Source organism: Bos indicus x Bos taurus, chromosome 7, assembly GCF_003369695.1.
Source record: "Bos indicus x Bos taurus breed Angus x Brahman F1 hybrid chromosome 7, Bos_hybrid_MaternalHap_v2.0, whole genome shotgun sequence".
Lineage (NCBI taxonomy): Eukaryota > Metazoa > Chordata > Mammalia > Artiodactyla > Bovidae > Bos > Bos indicus x Bos taurus.
In genome coordinates, this window is record NC_040082.1 from 32,401,458 (window position 1) to 32,410,958 (window position 9,501).

The following is a 9,501-nucleotide window of genomic DNA, read 5'->3' on the forward strand; positions in this document are numbered from 1 at the left end:
GACAGAGTTGGATGACCTCCACTTTGGCAACCCTGCTCCAGTGCCCTGAAATAGCTTTGTACCTTCAAAGCATCGTTCTCTCTTTCACCTCCAGGGCCTCCTGCTGCTGCTACTGCTGCTGCTAAGTCACTTCAGTCGTGTCTGACTCTGTGCGACCCCATAGACGGCAGCCCATCAGGATCCCCTGTCCCTGGGATTCTCCAGGCAAGAACACTGGAGTGGGTTGCCATTTCCTTCTCCAATGCATCAAAGTGAAAAGTGAAAGTGAAGTCGCTCAGTCGTGTCCGACTCCTAGCGGCCCCATGGACTGCAGCCTACCAGGCTCCTCCAACCATGGGATTTTCCAGGCAAGAGTACTGGAGTGGGTTGCCATTGCCTTCTCTGGCAGGGCCTCCTACATGCAGTCATCTTCTTTGAGAATATTCCAACTTGTTGAATGCTAATTCCAACTCACCATTTGATGTCAGCTTAACCATAAAGTAGGTGTTCTAGACAGGTTGTGTGCTAAGTCACTTCAGTCATGTCCAACCCTGTGACCCCATGGATTGTAGCCCATCAGCCTCCTCTGTCTATGGGATTTTCTAGGCAACAACACTGGAGTTGGTTGCCATTTCCTCATCCCGGGGATCTTCCCGACCCAGGGATAGAACCTGCATCTCTTATGTCTCCTGCATTGGCTTGTGGTTTCTTTACTACTAGTGTCACTTGGGAAGCCCATTCTAGATAGGTTAAATCCTCCTAAAACAGTCCATATTTTCCCATTATTCAAATCATTTTGTGTGTCCATCTTTTCCAACAATTATTAGGTTCAGGGATCTTGTCTGTTTTCTTTTCATTGTATTTGCAGCATTTAACCAATCCCTGCCATATTTGAGAAATTTGTAAATATTCATGCTATGAATGAATGACATAAATTGTGTATCATTCTAATCCCTTAAAATCAAATCCTCTATCTTATTAGTGTCTCTGTCCTCTTAGGTTTTGATAGTATTTCCTATACATTTTTATTTGTTAAATTGATTTTATTCTTCTGTCCCTTCCCACACCCACTTTTAACTTTTTCTACTTGTTTTCTCAGAGAGAAATGAAGAAGAGAGATGAACATTTCAGTTCATTCCTTGACTCTTTCTTTCAAAAAACATATCAGATTATTAAATACAATGTAAAAAGAGAAACGTAACAAGACATAACTATGTCCCTAAAGATGAACATTTTGAAGAGCAGAAATAGAACAGGAACTCAGAGTGCTAACTGAGGCAGATTTCTCCCAATTCTTCTGGGGCTTTGGGTCTCAGAACAAAAAGACGTATCTATATGGAGGTCATGGTGGTTAAAATTGCTCCATGTTTCGTGGAGACTGAACCCAAGTTCATTCTTTAAAACTGTAGCTTGGAACATCCTTTTTCTGGCTAGGAAACACTTGTAACTGAGTGATTCCTGCAATTTAAGCTTCTATAATGCTAAATTAAAGGGTGAGAACAGGCACAATCTCTTAGTCAAGCCTGGGCCAGGATGACCACCTGTTGGGTGACTGGACCTCACAGGACAGGAATCCTGAGCCACAGCTGTGAGACCATGAGAACTTGGTTTTAGACCAGGGGGCTTAAGAGTCCTCTTTAAAGGTTGAATGTTGGAGGGAAGTTTCCATTGAAGATGAAATTTAAAGCCGAACTACCGAAACTGAGAAAAGTTACAATATGCAGGGTCAAAAATTGGCAATCAGATGATTAATTCATTCCAGTTCAAATGGAAATGAGCCAAAACAGTAACTTTACACTGAGTATCTTTAGGATCTTTGAAAATAAATGAAGAAAGCACAACATAAGGAACAGAAATTACCCCAAAAAATTCATGGAAAGAAGAAATTAAGAACAGGTGGGGATTTTTAAAAGAGCCAATTAGTATTACTGCAGTGAAAAACACAGTCACTGATTTAAAACAACAACAACAAAAATATCAATCTAGTGGGGGAGTTGAAACACTAAACAGTTATGAAGATAGGCAGATGAAGACACAAATGCTCTAATCTAGCCTGGTTCTTGGAGGAAAAAGAAATAGAAAAGTCAACAAGGTTGAACTGTCTTGAATAACAGAAGTTAGTAGATAAAGAGAGGATATCTGCCAGAGATGGAACAGGCAAGGCGAGAAACAGTGTCTAGACGAACTAGAAGCAATTCAGTGTTATTGGAACAAAAAGGATAAGTAGAGAGGCTGACAAATAGGACTGGAGAGAGGCCAAATCTTGAAGGATCTTTGACGCTATGTTTGGAAGCCCAGATTTTATCTTAGGGTGGAAAAAGGCAGTATTGGAGGGCAAAATGTAAGGTCCAACATGGTAAAATTTATTTTTGATGTTGGGTTCCTTTTAAGACTGGGTGGAGGATAAATCAGAAGGGATTGGTAAAATCAGGGTCAGAGAAATTAGATAGAAGACAGCTTTAATAGGCCAGATTGGGAGTGATAATGGCTGCAACATTTTCTTATTCATCTTTGCACTCCAAGCACTCGATTCAGAATCTGGCACAGAGTAGGTACTTAAATCAGTTCTGATAATGTGATTTTGCTCAACTGGAAGTCAAATAATTTGCAAAATTGATGAAGGTGGAGTCATCATTAGCCACAGATCTATAGTCAGAGGTAATGTGTCTAAAGATAAATCGGCAGGGATTCTGATCAACATAAAACTTTTGCATGGGTTTCAGAAGGATAGCTAGATGATATCTTGCTCTAAATGATTCATTTTAATCACACAGTCCTGGAGATAAGCTGGCCATTGGCTAAGGCTTGGAATTATATTTGTCATAACAGGATTTGAGCTGTGTCCAGAATTTCTGTGTGACTGGACAAATCCTATGCCAAAGGGTCAGAGGAGCATTCCATTCTCATTATAACACTAGTTTGAGGAAATTAGTGGGAGGGAAAAACGTTTCATTTACAGGGTGGTGGTAAATATGTGTATTGATATAAACACCTTGCATGGACAGCACATGCTCCTGCCTTTGAATTACATGGGCTGCTTCCTGCACCTAACTGTTGGCACGCAGCAAATGTAAAATATTAGCAATAATAATTACACTCTGCATATGCTTAATGTCTATCAATAAAGCAATGGCTCTTAAATTCCCTTAAGCTTCTTTCCATTAGAAGCAGTAAATTAAATATATATATTCAAACAAATTAAATGCTGCTAACAGCTTTTCTAATTTGTAAACACTTGCATAAACATGAGCTTTATCAAATGCTTAATTAATCTGAAATGCCAACTTAAAAAGTAAAGTAATGAACAATAAGCATATTACCACCTTAGGATATTATTCCATCTGGGTGTTTTTACAAGAAGTTTAAAGATATGCTTTCTGTATATACTAGCTAAAGTTGTGAAAAATCAATCAGCTCTTAGGGATTAAGAACAGTTTGGGATTGAACAAGGTTGGTTAGGTTTCTGAATAAACTATTTAATGAAAAAGAAAATCTCATAGGCTTTTAATAAGCAATTCGCTTTTAAGTCAATGAAAGTGAGGTCTGAATTTTATACATTTGAGTTTTCACTTATTGCAATATTGCCAACTATTTTGCTACAATTTAAGTAGCAAAAATAACTTGCAGGACTCTAACTTTATAAATTTAGGATTTGTATCAGTTCTTTTTAAAAATCTACTAGAAAATATTCCATTTTAAAAGTTTTCTATAATTATTGCTTTTTATAAAATTTTGATATGGATATTGTATATGATACATAAAATGTGGGAGTTGCTGCCTTAGACAAATTCACCTTTTATTTTCCCTCATGGCTCATATTAAGCATTCAAAAACACTCAAGATAACTGTTACACAAATGAACAGCCATATGAATATGAGACCTACCATCAAATGAGGAAAAAGTACAACCTCTCCTATGTATTGGGCTTCTGGTGGCTCAGATGGTAAAGAATCTGCTGGCAATGCAGGAGACCTGGGTGTGATCCCTGGGTCAGGATGATCTGGACAAGGGAATGGCTACCTACTCCAGTATTCTTGCCTTGAGAATCCCATGGATAGAGGAGCCTGGCAGACTACAATCCATGGTGTCACAAAGAGTTGGACATGACTTTGTGACTAACACTCCTTTGTATTCATAACTCTTATTTGTTAAATAGAAGACATAAGTGATGGAAACAGCCCCTGTTATCTATGAGATGCTTCAACTTTGTTACCCAGATTATGACGAATCCCTAAAGCGTTATTAGCCAAAGAATCAGAAGTAGCCTTAGAAGTAAGTTCTCTAAACTCACCCATTTTATAGAATGGAAACTAAGCCCTAGAAATAATTACATAGATACAATGATTCACAATAGAGGTGAACAAGAAATTTCTTGTGTCCCCATTGCTAAGCCACTTACGGTTCTTTCATTCCTTAAAACATGCTTCTAATCCTAAGATATAGATAACCATCTTTCTGGGGCAGTGTTTTGGCATTTATGCTTATTCCTAATAGTAGTATGGCATAGACCAATCTTTCTAGCCCACTGATGAGAATGCTATGTAGGACAGAATCAGAAGTCTCAGTGAAATAGAGGTAGATTACATCTATTGCTTCCCCTTTATCTTTTGGCCTGCCACTCTATCAGAGAAGGAAATTAAGTTGGTCTGGCTTGATTCACTCTTCACAAAACCTTGTTTGCTGCTCAGAACTCTGTTCTTCTCCAGGGAATTGTTATATGACTTTTTGATATTTTTTTTCCCTAGTATCTTCTTAATTGTTACAGCTAAGCTGACCATTAGCTGCAATTAGATCAATAGAGTATTTCCAAGAATTTGTGTCTTTAAGGCAAGGTCTAAATATGCTCTTTCTTTTGGAAACTTTCTTTGCCTTTTAAAAGTTCTAGCAATTAATAATTGGGTATTCTACAAAATTATGTATTACCAATCTCTGAGTTGGTGGAATTCATGTCATCAGACTGCTGATTTTAAACATGCAATGATTTGTAAAGTGTGTTCAAGTATTTTCTGCTTTTCCATCTTTTGGCTTCTATATCTCTCATCTTGATTTTCTGGGCAGAAGTTGTTCTCATTTTCTCTCTCAAGATAACCTTTTTTTTTTTTTTTTTTTAAAGACATAAGTAAAAATCTAAAACAAAATACCGAAATCTCTGTGGTTTTTGTTTCTTCTCATCTGTCTGTCATCAGATTTCTCTTCCTTCCTAGTCACATCTGACATTTCGCTTGATTCTGTTTTGCTTCAGAGAACTCAGGAATCATTCTTCATTATCTCTTCTACATTTACAAAAAGTTTACTCTTATGTGTGATTTTCATCACCTATTATTAAAGAACAGTCTGAGCATGTTAATTTTTCTCCTATGATACCTACTTGGTTATGATTCTGACCATACTGTTCTACAGGCACAGGTGTGGTACCAAGACTTCATTCATTCATTCATTTATTCAACAATCATCTCCAAGAACTTACTGGCATGAAGATGTTAGGAGATGTTAGTGTAAAATGAATAAGTGTACTGCTCTCATGGCATTTATTTTCTACTGAAAGATACAGGAAAATATATGTTTTATATATATATAATTTCAGTAAGTTGTAATCAATATGAAATAATCAAGAGTAACATTAATGGATGGAGGTGGGGTGTGTGTGACCAAATGCATTTGAATAGTGACTTCAGTGATAAAAGCACTAGTCACTCAGCCACATCTGACTCTCTGTAACCCCAAGAGCTGCAGTTCACCAGACTCCTCTGTCCATACAATTCGCCAGGAAAGACTACTGGAGTGGGTTGCCATTCCATTCTCCAGGAGGTCTTCTTTACATGTGGATCAAACCTGAGTCTCCTGCATTACAGGTAGATTCTTTACTAGGGTGTGTGTAATCAAATTCATTTGAGTAGTGACTTCAACGATAAGAAGGAGATGGTTATTTGAAGATGATATAAGATGTCTCAGGCAACAGGAACCAGCATGTGTAAAACTTTGTGGAGGATAAATATGAATGTGCTTTGAGATTCTGGTTCAGAGCCTCAATGATTACCTATGCCATTTAAAAAATGAATATTTCTCATGCTCACAGCCATTTCAGAGTATCCTTATTGGATACCTTCTAACCTCTATGGACCATCCTCTCTTCTGGGTGCCTCGCATCTCAGGCACATCCACCTGGTATTTTTTTGTGGTACTCCAGTGAGACGCTGGATCACGCAAAAAGCAAGAGAGTTCCAGAAAAACATCTATTTCTGCTTTATTGACTATGCCAAAGCCTTTGACTGTGTGGATCACAATAAACTGTGGAAAATTCAGAAAGAGATGGGAATACCAGACCACCTGACCTGCCTCTTGAGAAACCTATATGCAGGTCAGGAAGCAACAGTTAGAACTGGACATGGAACAACAGACTGGTTCCAAATAGGAAAAGGTGTACGTCAAGGCTGTATATTGTCACCCTGCTTATTTAACTTATATGCAGAGTACATCATGAGAAACACTGGGCTAGAAGAAGCACAAGCTGGAATCAAGATTGCCAGAAGAAATATCAATAACCTCAGATATGCAGATGACACCACCCTTATGGCAGAAAGTGAAGAGGAACTCAAAAGCCTCTTGATGAAAGTGAAAGAGGAGAGTGGAAAAGTTGGCTTAAAGCTCAACATTCAGAAAACGAAGATCATGGCATCTGGTCCCATCACTTCATGGGAAATAGATGAGGAAACAGTGGAAACAGTGTCAGACTTTATTTTTTTGGGCTCCAAAATCACTGCAGATGGTGACTGCAGCCATGAAACTAAAAGACTCTTACTCCTTGGAAGGAAAGTTATGACCAACCTAGATAGCATATTGAGAGCAGAGACATTACTTTTCCAACAAAGGTCCATCTAGTCAAGGCTATGGCTTTTCCAGTGGTCATGTATGGATGTGAGAAGTTGGACTATAAAGAAAGCTGAGTGCTGAAGAATTGATGCTTTTGAACTGTGGTGTTGGAGAAGACTCTTGAGAGTCCCTTGGACTGCCAGGAGATTCAACCAGTCCGTCCTAAAGGAGATCAGTCCTGGGTGTTCATTGGAAGGTTTGATGCTGAAGCTGAAACTCCAATACTTTGGCCACCTCATGCAAAGAGTTGACTCATTGGAAAAGACTCTGATGCTGGGAGGGATTGGGGGCAGGAGGAGAAGGGAACGCCAGAGGATGAGATGGCTGGATGGCATCACCAACTTGGCAGGGAGGCCTGGCGTGCTGTAATTCATGGGGTCCCAAAGAGTCAGACATAACTGAGTGACTAAACTGAACTGAATTGAGTGAGACATTAAAAAGTAACGACATCACTTTGCCAACGAAGGTCCATATAGTTACCAGAGATCAAATTGCCAACATCCACTGGATCATGGAAAAAGCAAGAGAGTTCCAGAAAAACATCTATTTCTGCTTTATTGACTATGCCAAAGCTTTTGACTGTGTGGATCACAATAAACTGTGGAAAATTCTGAAAGAGATGGGAATACCAGAACACCTGATCTGCCTCTTGAGAAATTTGTATGCAGATCAGGAAGCAACAGTTAGAACTGGACATGTAACAACAGACTGGTTCCAAATAGGAAAAGGACTTCGTCAAGGCTGTATATTGTCACCCTGTTTATTTAACTTATATGCAGAGTACATATGAGAAACGCTGGTCTGGGAGAAACACAAGTTGGAATCAAGATTGCCGGGAGAAATATCAATAACCTCAGATATGCAGATGACACCACCCTTATGGCAGAAAGTGAAGAGGAACTCAAAAGCCTCTTGATGAAAGTGAAAGAGGAGAGTGGAAAAGTTGGCTTAAAGCTCAACATTCAGAAAACGAAGATCATGGCATCCGGTCCCCCCACTTCATGGGAAATAGATGGGGAAACAGTGGAAACAGTGTCAGACTTTATTTTTCTGGGCTCCAAAATCACTGCAGATGGTGACTGCAGCCATGAAATTAAAAGACGCTTACTCCTTGGAAGGAAAGTTATGACCAACCTAGATAGCATATTCAAAAGCAGAGACATTACTTTTCCAACAAAGTTTCGTCTAGTCAAGGCTATGGTTTTTCCTGTGGTCATGTATAGATGTGAGAGTTGGACTGTGAAGAAGGCTGAGCGCCGAAGAATTGATGCTTTTGAACTGTGGTGTTGGAGAAGACTCTTGAGAGTCCCTTAGACTGAAAGGAGATCCAACCAGTCCATTCTGAAGGAGATCAGCCCTGGGATTTCTTTAGAAGGAATGATGCTAAAGCTGAAACTCCAGTTCTTTGGCCACCTCATGCAAAGAGTTGACTCATTGGAAAAGACTCTGATGCTGGGAGGGATTGGGGGCAGGAGGAGAAGGGGATGACAGAGGATGAGATGGCTGGATGGCATCACTGACTCGATGGACGTGAGTCTGAGTGAACTCCAGGAGTTGGTGATGGACAGGGAGGCCTAGCGTGCTGCGATTCATGGGGTCGCAAAGAGTCGAACATGACTGAGCGACTGATCTGATCTGATGGTTTTTCCAGTAGTCATGTATGGATGTGAGAGCTGGAGCTCAAAACAAACAAGCAAACAAACAAACAAACAAAAAAAAAACAGAGAGCCAAATAATTCATGCTTTCAGACTGGTGCTGGAGAAGACTCTTGAGAGCCTTGGAGAGCAAGGAGATCAAACCTGTCAATTTTAAAGGAACTCGGCCCTGAATACTTATTGGAATGACTGATGCTAAAGCTCCAATACTTTGGCTACCTGATGCGAAAAGAGCTAATTCATTGGAAAAGACTCTGATACTGGGAAAGACTGAAAGCAGGAGAAGGGAACGACAGATGATGAGATGGTTGGATGGCATTGCTGATTCAGTGGACATGAATTTGGGCAAACTCCGGGAGATGGTGAGAGTCAGGGAAGCCTGGAATGCTCCAGTCCATTGGGTCTCAAAAAGTCAGACATGACTTGCTGACTGAACAACGACAGCAAAGGGAGACATGTTTATTCACTCCCACTCAAGGCAAGAAGCAACTGGCAGAAAGAGTATTTAGGGAAACCTGGTGTTTTCTTCTACCTTTTTTTTTTTTTTTTCATCACAGTTTACTTCAGTAAAAACCACATGTAAAAGAAAACAAAGGCCAACTTTTAGTTTTATTTTTTAATAAAGTCTGTTTTGCATGGGTTCCGAGCCCTCCAGGCACCCCAGAACTCTATAGTGGTTTTCTTTTTTATACTCAGCGGAGAATCTCAAAAGCCAGGGAAGCTTCTATACATAGACTGCTGTGAGAAGTCAGTCTTGTGTTTATTAATTTTGATACACATGCCCATAGGCCTTAGGGCAATGAGTTTATTTAAATAAGTAGAAATAATACATAAATAACCACATTGTCCCCTAATCCATAGAGGTAATTAGTCCCATAGAATGGCAATGAAGCTTCATGATTCTACCTGTGTGCTATTAGGAAAGAAGGAAATTCCACTTACTAGCTAGAATATTTATGATATTTAAGCCCAATGACGTGGAATAGGTTATATTT